A 17,584-nucleotide genomic window follows, 5' to 3' on the forward strand; every position below is an offset into this window, starting at 1 on the left:
ACACTCATGGGGACAGAGCATCATGGAGGGTGGTGGAGACAAAACTGTGAAGGATAAGTTTTGCAAGAATCCCAATTAGGAGAGCCAGCACCAGGAGGTGCCAAAAAAGTCTGTCACCGCAGACCCCCTCTCACTGCTGTGCGGGGTGCCTGGGGCTGCTGTGTCAGGATGACTCCTGGGGATGGAGACCATGAGAACGCTGTCTTTTCCTGCCTGGACACATTTAACTTCTGACCTGTATCAGCTGTCAGATTAGAAGGGGTTTAGTCACATCAGTCTGAGCAGGAATTAAAGCCAAGCTCCAAGGGTGAAAGGGCAGAGCCTTAAAGGGATCACCTTAATTGACAGGGCCTCTTAATCCCCCTGTTCTTGTACATTAATCCAAATACCTCCAGTTCTTCTTCCTAACCTGTTTTCATAAAGTAAAGAGAATTATACTTAATATAACAAAGCTGAGTGTAGGAGGAAAATGTGACCTTAGCCCCTCTGAAGAAGGGATTTGAGGCTGTTGTGAATGCTGCTTTTTATCCTGGTCACTCCCCAGCCCTTCCCCAGCAGTTTGAGAGCTGGAAATGATCACAGCTTCTCCTTGGCCAAGCCGTGGCAGTGATGCTGTGCAGGATGGAGCTGTTGTTTGATGTTCTGTTTGCAGTTTACATTTATACTGGCAGTGCTCTGATAACCCGGGTATTTGAAAGAGGCCCAAGCAGAGAGGAACTTGGAGCACACCACATCCATCACCTGATGAGCATGGTCAGTGGGGCTTTGCTGCTTGGAGCATCCCTCTCTACAGTAGCAGCTGGCGTTCAGGACCTGGAGGCTCTGCTGCCCACCTCTGGGGGGATGTGAAGGGCTGGACAGAACCAGAGGTGCCTTTTGAATTGGAGAAGTGCAACGATTGCTTTCTTAATGCCTGATGCACAGGTGATCTCAGGCTCTTCAACATTCAGCCCAGCAACCTTCCAAGCTATCAGCTAAAAAGTGTTGGGTTTCCCCAAGTTTCAATAGACACAAGGAATTATGGGCAGCAGCCTTTCACATCACATCACATCACATCACTTTTTAGAAGCAAAGAGCTGATGTGCAAAATCAGTCCTTTCTGAAATGCCTTTTTACAGTAAACTTCCTTGAATGCTGTCTGCAGCGCAGGAGGTGTAACTGAGGTCCCAAACACCAAATGCACTCTGTGGGCAGTGGGAAACCTAACTGGTAACCTGGCAAAGTTAATTACAAGCTGTTAAACTAAGCTGTTAACAGCTAAGCTAAGTCATTAAACTCTCAAGGGCATGGATTATGCCTTTATGTGCTTTGGTAGTGCAGCTATGCACTGCAGGCAGGGGCTCTCAGCTCTACCAAAAGATATACAGGGGGATAAAGAAAAGGTTCGGCTCTTGAACCATGAGTAGGAGGGAGAAATCCCACACTTGGTTACAAAAATGTCTCAGCTCTGACACTAACAGAGTTTCAGGTGTTGGGGACAGTGCCAATGGTGCCAACCTTGGGGACCACGCTGACCCTGGGCGGTTTTGGTGGTCATCACTTCTCACCGCTATACAGTGCCAGCCTAACGGGAAAAAATAATTCCTAACACTGTCCTCCTGCCATCCAAGTGCATCGTGTTTTGTAGCCATGCTGGCTTGTTCTGGAGGTGAGAAACTTACCCTGCAATCCAAGTTCCTTTCAAAATACATGTATGGCTTCTATTTTTCTGCTGGCATGGTGGTGAAAGCCACAGAAAATTGTGGAAAGAATGAACTTTCTGGGGGCAAATTTATTTTGTCTGGTTCTCAGCCTGCTTAAAGTTCAACTCAGATGTTTCAGGAACCAGATTTGTACCAAAGGGAAGCAGTCTAAGAAACAGTTGTGGATAGAAGAAATCTGAACACTATTCAAAAATAAGGATAAAAAAAAGCTTTTGAGTGGGCTGAAGGAAAACAAACACAGATCCCATGAGGACGAGGAGGAGAGAAGAAAAACTCCAACAAAAAAAAAAGGAAGTGGATGGTGAAAACCCGGTCTTACAGAGGTCAATAATATTTTGCTGCTGGCTTTGCTGGGCCAGGATTTTAGCCACAGTTTCTAATCATGGTGATGGACTCTTCCTTCCAAGGTTGTTCTTCCATCTTGTGATTCATCACATCTCATGTCTGGGCATGCAGTAGCACAGAACTCCCATTTAGTTAGGAAAATACTCTTTTAATGGAACGAATCACTCTTGGAAAAACCCCTAGTTTCAAATGACAAGAGGAGGAGGGGAAAGGTTCATGACCTCTACCCAATTTTTGAGCCTTGTGAACACAAAAAAGTCATTTGAAAGGTTCATAAAACCTCTGTTTCCAGAAGATTTGCTCATCTCCAAGTTTGGACTTGTCAGGCCAGAATCCAGATTCCTCCTCAGATCCAGTCCATGGCAGACAGTGACACTGATGCACTTTGTAAAAAGCCTAGCCAAAACCAGAGCCCTGGAAAAGGAGCTATTTGGGCAGCAGAGGCAAAAGAAGGGAGAGTCAGTCCCTTTGAAGTAATCAGCTAGGCGAGGCGTTGGATAAGCCAGGGCCCTTTGTAATCAGATGTCTGAGAGGACTGTCAAAGAGATGTCCCGACACTTGCCTTGTCACTGATGGTATCTCAGTACAGATAAAATAAAAGCAGCAGTAAAAGGGAAGTCTAAGCCGTTATCTGTCTGCACCTGGGCTGTGAAGGGCACCAAGTGGAGACAGCACTCAGCCATGTCTGAGGCTGCAAGGAAATTTTGGGGTGAGGAGTCTGCTTCGTGTGAGGTGCAGGGCTGCATCACACCACAGCCCTGGGGAGCACAGCCTGGAGCATTGACTCCTGACCATGCACTGGGATTTTGTATTTATGGTAGAGAATCTGTATTCACAGCCTTAACTATCACCTTCCTATGAATGGTGGGCTGAAAAGGTGTTTTCTTCCCAGATAATGGGGAAATGCTGTTACAGCTTTTTCAGACAGATTTACAGGCTTTCATAAGGGTACTCACTACATCTCTCCCTGGCCTCCAGTGTTCATGGGAAGTAGCCTCACAAGCCACGGAACCAAACAAAATCTCAGTTTTGATGTTTCCTTTCCTTGTAGATTTCTTGGAGTCAGATAGGATTGGGGTTATGTAGCAGCTTTTACTGTGAGGAGGTATTTCTAGGCTGTCTGTACCCCACGCACTTTAAGTCAGCTTGCAAGAATGTGATCCCTTGAAGCTTTTTCTACTGCCAAAACTTAATTGGAATTGGCCAACAGGCTTGAAGGCACAGATGGATAGGCAAACACATAAACAAACAGTGCTATCGTATTTACTCTATTTTTCTTGGAAAGCGCTACTCGAAGCTCCAGTAACCTAATCAGAGATCTGGGGTAATGGCACATAACATTGGCAACCCATCTTAGGCCCTATTCTGCAAGGCATGAATCATCCATGGGCGCTGTACAAGCACTGAGAACCCATCTGCACATGTGGTAACCTCAGCTGTGCCCAGAGTCACAGAAAGAGACGCACGTTTTGAAATAACCTTTCAAAATATTGACCATATCTCCACAGCTGCTGTGAGACAATAGCATAAAATACCCAGTGGGTGTCTAAAGAAGGAGCCTCTGCATCACTACTTGGTAAATTCTAGTCCTTGACTGTTTTGTTGTGGGTTTGTTGGGGTTTTTTTGCTGTTTTATTTTATTTTATTTTTCTTTCAGCAGTGGAAAGGCGCTAATTCTGCTGTCTTAGAAATCCTCTGCAGACAGGAGAAGGTCTGCTTCATGCTGGGATTTAGGATTGAGCCAGTGCTGTGAAGTACACCTCTTAGGGATTTTTCTATTTGATCTTTAGGCTTAGTGATGCTTTGTGCTGATGTCCTACTGGCAGAGATACTCTGTGAGCAGATACCTCTATGGGAACTTTGCTGAGCTTTTATTACATCCTAAACCTACTTACTCCAGGAAATCAACCACCATCCAAATTCTAGCCACCATGCTAGACCAAGGGGGTCCATAGGATTACAGTGGTGTGAAAAGAGACCTTGACCCCTTCACTATATTTAACATGAATCAATGTCACAGTGGGATTGAAGCTGTATGTATATTAACCATCTTCCCATACTTCCTAAACTACAGTAACTATCTCCCTGCCCTCCCCCTGCCCCCCTCTTTTAACAGCAGTATATATAGTCCAAAGATCCCTTGTCAACACAGCTCCCAGACTTCTAGCTCTTTGAGGGGCAAACGTACTTTGTTTTATTACTTGTACGGCATTCCTCAGAGAAGGGGACTCTGACCTTTTTAAATTCCTCTTGGAGATTAAATACCAAAACCAGCAGTCCACAAGGGAATTAACAGACAGCTTCAATATGCACAGCAGGACCTTTGGAGGGGTCAAGTTATTAACACACTGGGAAATGTAGTTTGTGTCTTCCAGTGCAGGATATATCTTGCATTCTAGATCAGATAATGACAATGGGGCCTAGAGAGCTGCATTTCTGAGATGAGTTCTGCAGCTCTCAGCAGATCTTCCAATTCTGCATATTTTACTGAAGACACAAACTCTTCTGACTTCAGAATTCTTCATATAACCAACTTCTTTTTTGAGAGAGATTGTGCCTTCTGCATTAACAGTGGGCACATATGGCTTCATTTTTCATTGGACAAGGAATCTTACCTGGGGGCTTAATGCTTATTCAACCTCCTACCACCTCAAACCAGGCAATGCTACGAAAAATGTTTGGTTATTATTTACATATTTAAGGAAATTAATGTCAGGCATTGAAAGCCCTTTAAAGTTCCTTTTTGTGCACTTTTGGATAATCAAAGTTCACAGAAACTATTTAAACCTAATGATACCTAAATGGTCATGGAAAACTCATTTCAGCTTTCTTGCAGTGCATTTTTGTACTGGAAGCATGATCACAAAGGGTCACTTAAGGTCATTGGGCCAAGGAACAAGAATACGTGATAGAATCAACCAAAGGTTTTAGATTGATTCACCAGTTCTGTAAAACTTTAATACTTGTAAAAAGTAAGGAAATATGAAAGTTTAACGTTCCTCCCTTGTTTTTAAACTGCTGTGCATCAGTCTGAGATTTTACCTTTGAAATTCTCAGAGGGATAACATCTTACGAAATGACTTCTTTTTTTTCTCCCCTTCATTTGTTTTATGTGGTTGGCCACTGCTAAACAACACAAGTTGTTGAGATGAAAGCTCTACAGTAAATGAAAATCGTGAAATAAACGAATAAGTTGGAATATATTACTTGTTATGAAATATTCCTTTGGCATGAATTGCAATAAACAAACCAGCATCCATTCCAAAACATCTGTAAACAAATCTTTACTATTCCCTGATTGCCAAAAATCTCACACCGCTCAAACTGACATGCAAAAAAGCATTAATGTTTGTGAGGGATGAATTTCAGGAAAGCTGGGTTTGGTCTGGATAAGCATATCTGACATATGCAAGCCTTCTGGGAGCCTTTAAAAACAAGCTTTCTTGGGAGATTTCCTGCACTTCTGGTTGGGTTGGAAATGTCATGACAGCTGGCTTTGCCGCAGCACTTGGGCACTCCAGGTTGTGTTCCTGGCCAGAAATCAGGGAAACAAAGATGCCTGGAAAGGGAAGAAACCACATAACAATACTGAGACCTTCTAGAGCAATTCCCAGCCAATGTGCTCAGTGTGCTCAGAGCTACATGATGGCTGTGTGGAAGATCTGCTACGCTACTCCCTCTTTATAGAAACAAACTGAGGAATGAATGGTTGAAAAATGCTTTCCATCTCTTTTCTAGCTTCATGCAGGATGCACAAATTTGCAGGCCAAGCCTTACTGTTCTACACTTGAGGCACAGGAAAAGTGCAAATGTAAAAGCTGTCACAAATCCATTGTACATGCCCACATTGCTGCATAATATAACATCTCTTCCACCTTCTGCACTCTCCCCATGAATTAATTTGATTTATAAAATCCCAATAGCAACTTAAAAAATCCAATCCCGCCATATGGAAACCAAATTTGAAACGGAGAGGCCCTGGTAGAGGTTTGAATCCTAACCTTAGCGGAGCTTCTAGCAAAGGCAAAATAGCCTTTGGCTTTGTCCTAATGACAACATTAGGACATGTTATTATTTGTGCACCGGTCTCACCTCATACAAACAAAAAAGCGTATGAAACTGTGGAACCCATTGCCAAAAGAAGCTTTGTGTGCTAAAAGACCGCATGGGTTCAGAAAGGCAAATTAAGAGAAGAAAAATCTAGCAATGGCAGTGAAAATACCCATATAATGCTCCTAAGTACCTTCACTATGAGTTGCTGGGTGTCAGGGGAGTGTCCAGAGACTGTGTCAGTGTTTGCTGTTTCTGCGCCTATTCCGTTCCCTGGACATTCACACCAGCAATATGGGAGCATCAAGTACAGCAGGAGAACAGGGAGGAGATCTCACCGCAGGAGTTGGGCTGCTGCCCTGAACCAGTGCAAAAGAAACACCCGTTTGCTGCCCATCCCACGAGGATCAGCTTTTCCCTTACCTTTGAGTTGTTTTCTACTGATTTGAACATCAAAACTCATGTTGCTGGACGAAACTCTTCCTCTAATAAGACTTCTAGGTATGTTCCAGATAGCTTATTGCTCCTTACTGGCAGACAGCTGGAGACGTGCTCTTTCCAAAAGATATCCCAAGTGAGACCCCGAGCTGATACCTCTTTGGGCTGTAAGCCTCACTAGGCAGTGTGCCAGCCAGGCACTATCGGCTGGGCTGTCATAAACATCTCCTGGGAACACCTTGTTCATTCTTGGTAGTCTTGAAGAACACACCCCATCCCCTCGTGACTGGAAATGGAGCCAGATTTGCTGCCTTCTGCTGATTTCACAGACAACTCAGAGGCAAAAAAAGGTCATTTTTCCAAGGCAGAGATTCATGGAAATACAGATCCCTTGAATATACAAGGGATGAAGGAAGGCAGAGGGGTGAAGGTCTCCTGCTCTGGTCTTGCTGGGATACTTTGGTATTTCCTTGTGATTCCTCAGGCCACCGCTTGGGTGCTGCCCTTCCCATTGGCAGTTTTCCGTCATACTATCCATCCTTGGATTCATATGACTGACGGACTGAGGAATTAATGCTGTGCCTGCTTTGCAAGGTTGCGCTACCTTTGAGCAGGGCTTTTGGTGTCAGGCTTCCTCATGACATGTATTAGGAGCTCCCTTGCAAGTTGACAGAAGGACTTAACCCACCATCTATCTCTGTGGGGACAAGCTTTTTCTGCTTCTGCAGCTTGTAGCTGTATCAGTAAAACATAACAAAGTGTAAAATACATGTCTGGCTTTTGATCCTCGGGCCAAATGCAACTCTGGCTTTCCTATCAAAAGAAATGTTTATTTTCCTCCAGTAGGGGATGGCAGGTTTTGCACGCAGAGTGGGCAGTGCTTTTGGCTTCCAGTCTAATTCCTCATCATCCCCTGCTACTCCATACAAATCCTGGGAAATAAAAGTGTCACCAACCTGGCAGCACAGGGGCAGGAAAGAGGTGGCAAAACAAGTCTGTTTGCACAAGGCCTCAGTGCTAGAACTGTTGTTCTTCTAGTAAGGAACCAGTTTAGGTTATGAACACAAAGGCCTTTGATGTTGCTTGGCAAACAGTGCCTTAAAGATGTTTTCATGTGCCGAGTCCTTGTCTGGTGGCTGGTGGCTAATGCCAGGCAAGCTGTGCTCTGGCACAGACCCCCCTGGTACACATAAGCCCTCCTGAGGCAGCCACAAAAGCACCCCCACCTCTTCCAGCCATCTGGAGAGGAGGAGATAGCTGTCTCCCTCACAGGGTCTTGCAAAGCTGCATTGACGTTTGCACAGTTCTTTGAAGATAACTTATTTACCAGTTCATATTTGCTAACTGGTTCCATCACTTCAGGTAGAGCTTTGTGTGGGCAGTGCAGAAGGCTCCAGCCTGACGCTGACCCCTCTGCCCCTCGGCTCTGTGACTCAGAGGCACATCCTTGACAAGGTGCTTGGCTAGGGGTATTGGTGGGACTTGACTATGACTTGGCTGCAGCAAGGAGCTCTGACACTGCTTCTTCATGGCAGCTAGCGCCTGGCCCTGAACATGTGGATGTATGCGAAACGTGCTTTGGGGCTGCCATGCTAGCTTCCCTGGGGAGCACACACCTTTCCCGGGGCCCTGCCCTCTTGCAGACACTGTCTGGCATCTACCTGTCCTCCTGCAGCTCACGTCCTTCTAGCACAGTCAAGATCTCTGCCACCCCCCCAGCCCATCTCCCAGGGCTCTGCTCCAAGAGGGGTTTGTGTCCGCTGTCGTTCCTTGAGGAGGCTGAGGAAGATGGCGGCCATTTTGAACGTGCAGTTGGCACCACCAGTAAAGAGGCTGCTGATCCCATGAGGGAGACCAAAGCATTGTAACAGGGAGAAGGCATAAACCCCTGCAGGAGATTTAATCCTCTTACTGAGCTGTCAGTTATGATTTATCATCCAGTTTAATTTTAATGCTGTTGCATCTTCAGTGCTCCTACCCTGTGCAATGACGGGGCTGTTTCCCTTGGGAGCGGGGGAGCATGTGCGTACACACATGTGTCAGTGTGTGCATGTGAGAGCGTGAGTGTATGTGAGTGTGTGTGCAAGTGAGTGCGTGTGTGTGCGAGTGTGAGTGCGTGTGTGTGAGTGTGATTGTGAGTGCATGTGTGAGTGTGTATGACTGTGTGTGAGTGTGCGTATGGCTGTGTGTGAGTATGTGTGAGTGCATGTGAATGTGTGTGTGTGCGTGTGTGCGCGCGCTTCAAACTATGTAACAGGAGATGAATTCAAAGTGCCTCCTCTGGACATTGTCGCTGTAGACAGGCACTTTGTTTGTCTCTGCAGTGGAGCCGTCAGGCCCTCCAAGTCCCGGTCAGCATCCCAACCCGAAGCGAGTCCCGTTTCAGTGGTGCTCCTCCTCCCCATGCCGGCACATAATGTTTCTATTGTGCCGATGCTGTTTTTCTGGGGAAGCGGCAGGGATTTAAATATCATAAAGGCAGAAGCTGGGCTTTGATATACTGTCAGCAAAAGCTGAATACTGTAATTTTGAGCAATTTTCTTCGAACTCCCCTTCCCACCCTCCCCTGCCAGCCCCCGGCCCCCTCCTCTCCCTGGGCCTCCTCCCTAGTGCTTTTTTCCTGACAAGCTGCTCCGTCATTTCTCTCGCATGATCCTCACCCAGCAAATTAATGTGCTGCTGCTGATGAGAGACAGTGGGTTACTGTGAGCATAGGCTCTCTCGTCTCCTCTTGCTATTACACCCTGGAAACATCAAAGGTCCAGTCATCCTGTTTCCATCTTCCCGTGGGTCTGTAGGGCCTGACTCAACAGCATGGTTCAAAAGTGCAGGCTAGCTGGGATGTCGACAGCCCCAGCCCCACAGCACTCCATCAACAAAGCCATTGTCAGTGCTACAGATCTTCTTCCCTTTTTCCTCCTGGGATTAACTGCTGTAATGGGTGTGTGTGTGTAATTCTCCTTCTCCCACTTCACTCCTTTTAATTTCCAGCTGAGGCAGTCTTTTGTAGGAAAAGCACCTTTCCTTCTTTTTTTTTCTGTTCAACTATTTAATCTTTTGTGATCTGCCCTTCTAGGCTGCCTGGCAGTTCCCTTGGTGATAACCACGCTGTTTGTTTTAGCTGGTAACAAAATACTGTTCTGAAAAGTAATTCTGATTACTCTGTGAAATTAGGCTGTATTTTGTATGTGCCCTTTCTATGGTAGAGAGATCTTTGGTAGCAATGATTTTTGCATGTGTGTGAAGGAAAGGGGCCTGAGGAAAGGGCTGAAGGTCTGCCTTCAAAAAATACGGAGCTGCATTTTAACCATTTCTGGGCTTTTACATCCCTATGGATGGGTGTGTGGTGAGATGAGGAAAGAAGCCGTTGGGAGCCAGGGCTGTGCCAGCGGGTGCCAACTCCAGCTGCAGAGCTCTATCACAGGGCAAGGCTTGGTGTACCTCCATCTCCCTTCCCAGGCTTTGGTTCATGGGTAAGCAAAGTGCCCAGAAACCCTGTCTGCTCCAGATTGCAAGGGAAAGTCAGATCCTTCCAAAATCAGAGTGCTTTGTGTCTCTAAGCCACTCCATAAACAGCACTCATACCCCATCCATAGGCTCTCTGTGCAAACAGCAGTCAGGGAGAAGCATAAAGGGCCCATATATTCTCCATGGCATCTCCTGAATCCTCTGTGATGAGGAGCAGCAAATATTTCCCTTCTGCTTGGCTCCAAAAGTGCCAGGGGGGCTGCTGACTGCGGTGGCAGTCCTTGCCGTTCAGCCAGGGGACAGCCACCCTTCAGGACCAGCAACACACACTCAGGGAAGCTTCCCTGAGAAAAAGTAGATGTCCACCCCTGCAGCTACGAAGACCCCTGCTACCACAGGGCAGCATCCCCAGCTGTATCCAAGAGGCTGCCTTGCAGCAGACCTGTGGCTTTCATTCCCTTGGTGCTATGTTTTATTGTGCTTAGGTATTGGCTGAGTTTTTCTGTCTCTGACTGCTGGAACAACTCAAGAGTGCTGGCCTCAGTCCGAGGACTACAGTAGCTCTTCCTTCCTGGAGAAAGCGAGACAGTCTAAGGAGTAGCTTAGAGCAGGAGAGGCTCATGTTTCATCCCGTGGGATTTTAACTGGCTTGAGGATTTTATTCACCTGAGTTGCCCCTCAGCATCTCCCTCAGGTGACACACACATCCACATCTTATGCCTCACGTAAAGCCTATGGAGACCACAGACAAAATAAAAGGAAGGCTGACATTCCAGCGATAAAAGTGGTTTGCTCTGTGAAGCTGGGCTCACACCCTTGTGTTGTCACGCAACATACAGCCCTGGGTACATCTAACATTGCTGCTTTTCAGTTCTCCACCTGCAAGAGAGCTCAGGGAAACATACTGTAGTTGAGGTTATATGGTGTCTAAGTGTGCTCAGATTTCTTCCTAGTTGACCAGGGTTTGCAGAATTTACGGTGTTGTAGGCTTATCAGGGATGAACTTCAGTATGTGCCAAACTCCAAGTGATTCCAAAACAGAGCAAGCCCTTCTGTTAACTACCTGTCTGAGTGTGTTTTCATCTAAGGCAGGTCCTACAGAGTTTAGCAGGGTCCTATGGGGTTTTGGAGCATGTTACTAGAGGATCTGTTAAAATGTAGAAATTTGCCAAGGTTACAATTGAATTATAAGAGGTCTGAAGCTCCTAACCATGCCACTCCCATTACCTCAACACAATTTAAGTATGTTAAAGAAACAAGGAGAACGACAAGCCCATGCAGCATAGTAGTGTCTGAGTTGCTGATATTAACGCACTGAATTTCATCCTGACTGTTTCAATTTGAGTCAGTATTTTATGACCAAGTTCTCAGATCTCAGTGGCTAAAAATCTTGCTTCAGGCATCCTTGTTGTGTTATTTTCCACATAATGACATCGTTGCGTGTAATGAGATGTTAGCAGCTCATTCACTGCTTACATCTGTCTTGGAGGAGAAAATTGCAATTTCTTGACTTACACACTGATTAGTGTAAATGTAAGTTAGTCATGGCAAATTTTGAGAAGTCCAAACTTTGGAAATTATGGCAAGAATGATGAAGACTCAAAGGTATGTTTCAAGGGAACCACCTACTTTTGCAGAACTTGACCTCTGCATTTGATTAATTTTGTGCCAGAGGTATGCCTCTCACAAACCTGCATGCTCGTTTTGAAGGACATGGCGTGTTGAACAGGGAACAGATTAAGCAAGTCAGAGCACCATCAGCTTAAAACCCTTACTAAAACCCTCCTCTGTACAATATGTAGGAAAAAAACCCACAGTAGGATCAAATAGGTCCTTTGGGGGAAAAAAACTAAGCAAAATCCAGAGGCAGCTCTTTGCTTGGAGGGGAATGACAGTGTTTCATTCAAGTCACACTTGAACCTGCGAGTGCTCTTCTTGCAGTGGTTTGGGTTGCTGACTGTTTTTTCTGATACAGTCGCCCTGAGTTCAGTATAGGATTTAGCCACCCACATGCAGGCAGTTAAATGTAGGTGTCTGAACACTGGATATCTAAACTCTCATCATAGTCGATAGACATCCAGTCAATGTGGTCAACAGAGTTTGAGTCAATTCCTAAATATGACCAGCTAGTGCCACTTGAAGATGATCTAGGATATTGACAAATCTGTACTGGTGGGGAGGTATCGTGTGGGACCTGCAGAGAACTGCATGCTCGCAGATCTGCAGCTGGAGGCTACACAGGAAACCTCCTGATAGCTCCAATGTCTCTCGGTGCCTGTGTTTAAGCACTCTATTGAGTCCAAGGAGCCCTGCATATTATTCAGCTGAACAGGCGAGAGGTGTCTACTTTAAGCAGAGCTGAATCCCACTCTAACTGCTTAATTCTGCCTAAAAGACTGCAGCATTGCAGTCCACATGAAAAAGTCTAAGGCTGACACCAATGGCCCCACTGCTTATCTCCTACTCCCTGAGCTCCCTCCTCTTGAGACCCAGGTATCCTGGGCTGTGCCCCTTTGCAGCAGCTTAGATCCTAGGGCCAAAAAGGTGTTTCTAGTGAGCACTTTTCTATTGAATTTAGGTGGGAAATAAAATAAAACATTTTGTTTCAATCTTCTTCAGAACAAGACTTTTAAGCTTGTTGAACTTGTAGTGGGATGTGTGTCTTGCATCTGCTTGACAATGATGTTGATGAGGACTCTTCCTGGAAGACCTCTTCCAATGCTCATGCAGCCCCTCCGATGGGGAGAGCTGTCTGTGGGCTGTTTGGCCACAGCTTACATGGTGACATGTAGCCCCGTGAGGAGCCTGGCCCTCAGATGCAAGCTGGGGACATGAGAAACCTGAATGACAGGTCCTAGAAGCAGCAGCAGCCGTTCAAGGGGACACAACCAGACACAGCCTTTTGGTTTGACAATGTCAAAATACTTTGCATTGACAATGTCAGGAAAATGTGTTTTACACAGACATTTACCAGAACTTTCTGTTTCTTGAGAAACTTTGTCTATTCAGACTTTTTGCTCCTGATGAAAGCAAATTGGCAATGACCACTGTTTCTTGGTCTGAAAGTCTGATCTCCTGCTGCCTGCTGAGCAGCAGCCTGAGTAGTATCTACAAGCAAGGGAACAGGGAAATGTTTTTGCTCTCATGTTTTTCTCTCTCTTAAGTTACACCACTCCTTGTAGCCCTGCATCAGTGAGTACAAAGTACCTCCTGGACATGACATCATGCCACAGAAAACAGACTAATGAGGCAAAGGAAGTGAGGCTCACTTTTCTGCAGGGAGGCTGGCTCCGATCACCTGGTCGTAGTTAAGACAGATCACACTGAGCTGTTCTGCTTTGTAAGAACTGAATTTCATTCTGTGTTACTGCATGTTTATCTGATATCTTGTAAAAACTGTTGTCCATTTCTCCTGCCTTTAGATCTTTTGCTTTTCTGAAATGCTAAATCTCCAACTGTGACCCTTCAGCAAAACCAGTTCACTTCATCAAATGAATCCTGTGACTTTGATTATGTAGGAGCTTTCATTAAAAGGGGTCCAAAGTAAAGCAGACAAGGAAATGTCTTTGTGATTTGCAGCAATGCATTGAGAAACAAAAGGAAATGGATGGCAGAGATAAGAAAAATAAAATAGCCACAATTTTTTAATAAGGGGAATGGAATTTCCCCTGAGGGTCTGTGTTATAATGCTCTTTAGTAAAACACAAGCAAAACTCATAGTAGCAGAACTTTAATACAAAATATTGCTAACTTTGAGCAGCACAATGAAATTGTTAATAATCAGAAAATGCTGACATGAAGGCATCACCAGCACATTTTAAGCTCCAGATGATACTGCTCCCAACAAAGAAATGTCTATTATGGATTTAACCATAAAACTGGAACTGCCGTGTGCACTGCTGCTATGACATATGCTGCAACAGCATCACATTTTGCACTTTGCTTTCTTTGTTATTTTAATTATAGTGTTCAATTATGGCACAGAAATTCTGATTCTTTTCTATTTTGCCTACACTATGTTTAGTAGCTTTAAAGAACAAAAACATCCTTGGGTGATGTATATGGGGCTAGTTTTATCTTCCATGGGACCATTATTTAACTAGTACCAGAGTGCAATGCAAGAGCAGCATGTCTACAAAGGGGTTCGGTTAGCACACAATACCAGCATAGACTGTACAGATCAGTGCAGAAAATCAGCCTTTGCTGACAATCTCACATGTAAATTCTATTTACTTTTTTTCTACAAGGATTGTTTTGTATCCCACCATTAAGCAATTAAGAGAATGAGGTTGATGCTTGGATTTTTTAATATATTTGTAGTTTGAATTATTCTAATAGCAGATATGTGATTGTTATTCCATTTACAAACACCTTCATGAAAATATCAACAGCCATCACAGAGCTGCTGTCTTGTGTAAAATCCAGTAAAACTATGTAGCAATGTTGCCTATGAATTGAGTTTCCTTGTCTTAATTAAAAGTTAAAGCAGACATCTACCCTGGTCATGGTAGGTCCCTTCAACCAAGCACAGTACAAACCCCCTAAAAGGATTGTCTTACTGCTAACCTTTCAACATCATCTATTTTCTTGTAGCATTGCCAAAAAACTGATTATCCTTTTAACAATTATAAAAGTCTATTTTACCACTCTCCCACAATTTGAAAGATGCTGAAGGGATTTTGTTCAAAGTTTCCACAAAGATTACTCCTCTAGCTGAGACTAGCATGGATGACCTCAGCCCAGAACACTTAAAAAAAGATCAGCATGTGGAAAGCAGCTCGTGAAAGAAAGTGTCCTGCGACCTTTAGGGAGAAATGACTCTGGCACAAATCTAAAGTAATTTCCCTGAGATGGTTTGCAGCAGCCACAGTTCCACTAGCCCAGAGGGTATCAGCTAGAGGGAGCCAGGGCATGGTCCAGCCAAGTGGGAATCAGCACCTGGGGCAGGACAGCAGGATGGGCTGAGGCGGACAGGGCTGATGTTCCCCACAGAAACAGCAGTCCCTGTCCACCGCTGCTGCAGAAGGGTCATGAGCAAACACACACTGGGTGCCCTGGGAGACTGTGAAAGGATTCATAGACGTTGGGCCAGAAGAGTCCATTAGATCATCTTTTCCTCACTAAGTGCCAAATGTGATTTTCAAATACCTTTTGAGAGCTACACGGTGGCACACCCCTTAGCATTAGAAAGTCTACACTTTCAGCAAGGCACTGATACTCAGGAAAAAAGGACCAGGTTCAATTTCAAGGCTCTTGTAGTAAAGCCACACTCTACCCATTATCTAATAGCCTTGGAAATTCAATTACAATGTCTGAGATCTAAAACGTGAATGATACTTCCCACTGCTATGCAAGTTAGACAAAAATACTGAACCCAGGGACTTACCCTTAAGACTTCCCCCGCTCCCAGCTGTTAGCTGTTAGACCATCCTGGATGGTCTTTCCCCCACGCCCCACTTTAGGAGTCTATGGGACCCTGCCAGCGCCAGCGAGACTGACCATCTCTCCCTCTCCCTACCCTGCGGCTGGTGGGTAGAAGGTTCGGACAGAGCAGCAAGAGGCAAAGTGACAGGCTGGTCTCCATAGAATGACACTGGGCTCCACTCCATGGAGGCAGGACATGCAGCAGGTACTGAGGCTGGGGCAATAAGCTGTGGACCAGAGCTGGAGATGGCAAGCTGTGTCATCAAGAGAGGGATGGCAAGTGTCACAAAGCTGATCTGGAGCAGGGTAAAATCTGAGCCTGATCTAGCCCGAGGGCGAGTGAGTTGCTGTTGATGACACCAGACTGAAGGTTTTCATCCATGTCCCCTTTGGCAGAGCCCCAGGAGCTGCCTTCCACCATTGCAGACCCAGACAAGCATCTGGTCTCTGTTGAAAAATGTCAAGAGCCAGAGAAGCCACCATTTCTTCTGCTTGTTTATTCTGGTTGTTAAGCTCCTTTCGCTGATTAAAAGTTTATAATGCATTTATCAGTTGAATTTGCCTGGAGATAAGTCCCAGCCATTGGTTCTTGTTATGCTTTTCTCCCCTGGATTAAACAGCTCTGCTGTGCCCAGGATTTCTGCCCATGACAGTGCTTATGCTTTGTAATCACATCATCCCTTGATCTTTTTGATCAGGCCACCAGGAGGACCTTCTCAGTCCCAGAGAGATCTCTGGGAGATAGCAGTAGTGAACAGAAACACTGATTTTGTGCTAGACTGGCTCCACACAGCTGGGTGCAAGGGACTGGGTTCCCCTGTTTAACATCACTGACACAGGAGCACAGGCCATGAATATAGGTGAGGATTTAGAAACTGTTTGAAAGGATTAAAGAGATTCCTGAGTCGCTCTAACGGTGTATTATTTTTCAGTGAAGGTGGCCAAGCTATGAAACTGTACCTTTTCAACATTTCTTCTTCTTGTGAATCATACAGGTGCTTCTTTCCTCAGCATCTTCTGCTTTACTCACCCTACTTCATCCTTATGCAAACACAACAATATTTACTGTCTTATCCTGGTTTAGATTAAATTACACTGAAGTTCCCAGTCCATCCTTCAGGATCTGTGTAAAAACAATTATGTTTCTTTTTGTAAGCTCCGGGATCAGTAGCTGTAATAGCAGGACACCAGCAGGCAGGGAGCACAGCCTGGAGAGAAGCTGCTCCATGGCTGATGGCAAGTACCTGCCCCCAGCCTGCACATGCAGGGGACCAGTGATGGTGGGGTGCATGTCTGGGTGTGTAAGAGAAGGATGCAGGCAGCCCAGAAGCAGATGCAGAGAAGATCAGGCTGGCAGCCAGCATGACAGACCACACAAAGCAGCTTTGACAGAAGGAGCAATTTGGGAGGGTACCAGCAGCTTTGACAGAAGGAGCAATTTGGGAGGGTACCAGAAGTTTCATTTTGAATTGAGAGCAAATAATTCTCCCTGGTTGCATGAGTTGCCCTGTGCCTGGTACACTCTATAAGTCTTTAAAGAAAGGGGATTGCATTGAGGAAACAGCTAAATTAATCTTCAGTTTCTTCTCTTAATAAATATAATCTTCAGGATCCAAAAATCTGGCTACATACTCAGGTTGGAAGAAGGTAGTGGCATTTGGCCGGTAGCAAAGTAAACAAAGGAACTAAATTTATGGTGGTACCTGTGGCAGGGGCATGTTGGTGTTCTGGGATGTCTCCTGCGTTCACAGTGCAGCTGGATCTGGCACCCCTGGCTTTGTTCACTGGAGTTGGGGGTGTGGAGCTGGAGATCATGGATGAGATCATGGAGCAGAGGACCAGCTCTCCTCTCTGACCTCATAGACCTCAGATGAACACTTTCAAGTCGCTATAGCAGCTACACAATCTGGTCTCAAAGAGCTTTGCAGAAAATGACAGCAAAGCCCCCAGCTTCACTGTAGGGAAGGCTGGTTAGACACACAGCTGGGTTTTGTGGTGGTACATAACACTGACTCCAACAACCCCAGCTGCCTTACTCCATCCCCATGCATGCAGGTGATCAGCCGGCAGCTCTGGTCACACACAGCTCTGCTCTCAGTGCCCTGAGCCATGGCCCGATGGCTTGCAGGCTGTCATGGCCCACAAGCTGCACATCA

The sequence above is a fragment of the Falco punctatus genome (genome assembly GCF_963210335.1).
Source record: "Falco punctatus genome assembly, chromosome: 4".
Classification (NCBI taxonomy): domain Eukaryota; kingdom Metazoa; phylum Chordata; class Aves; order Falconiformes; family Falconidae; genus Falco; species Falco punctatus.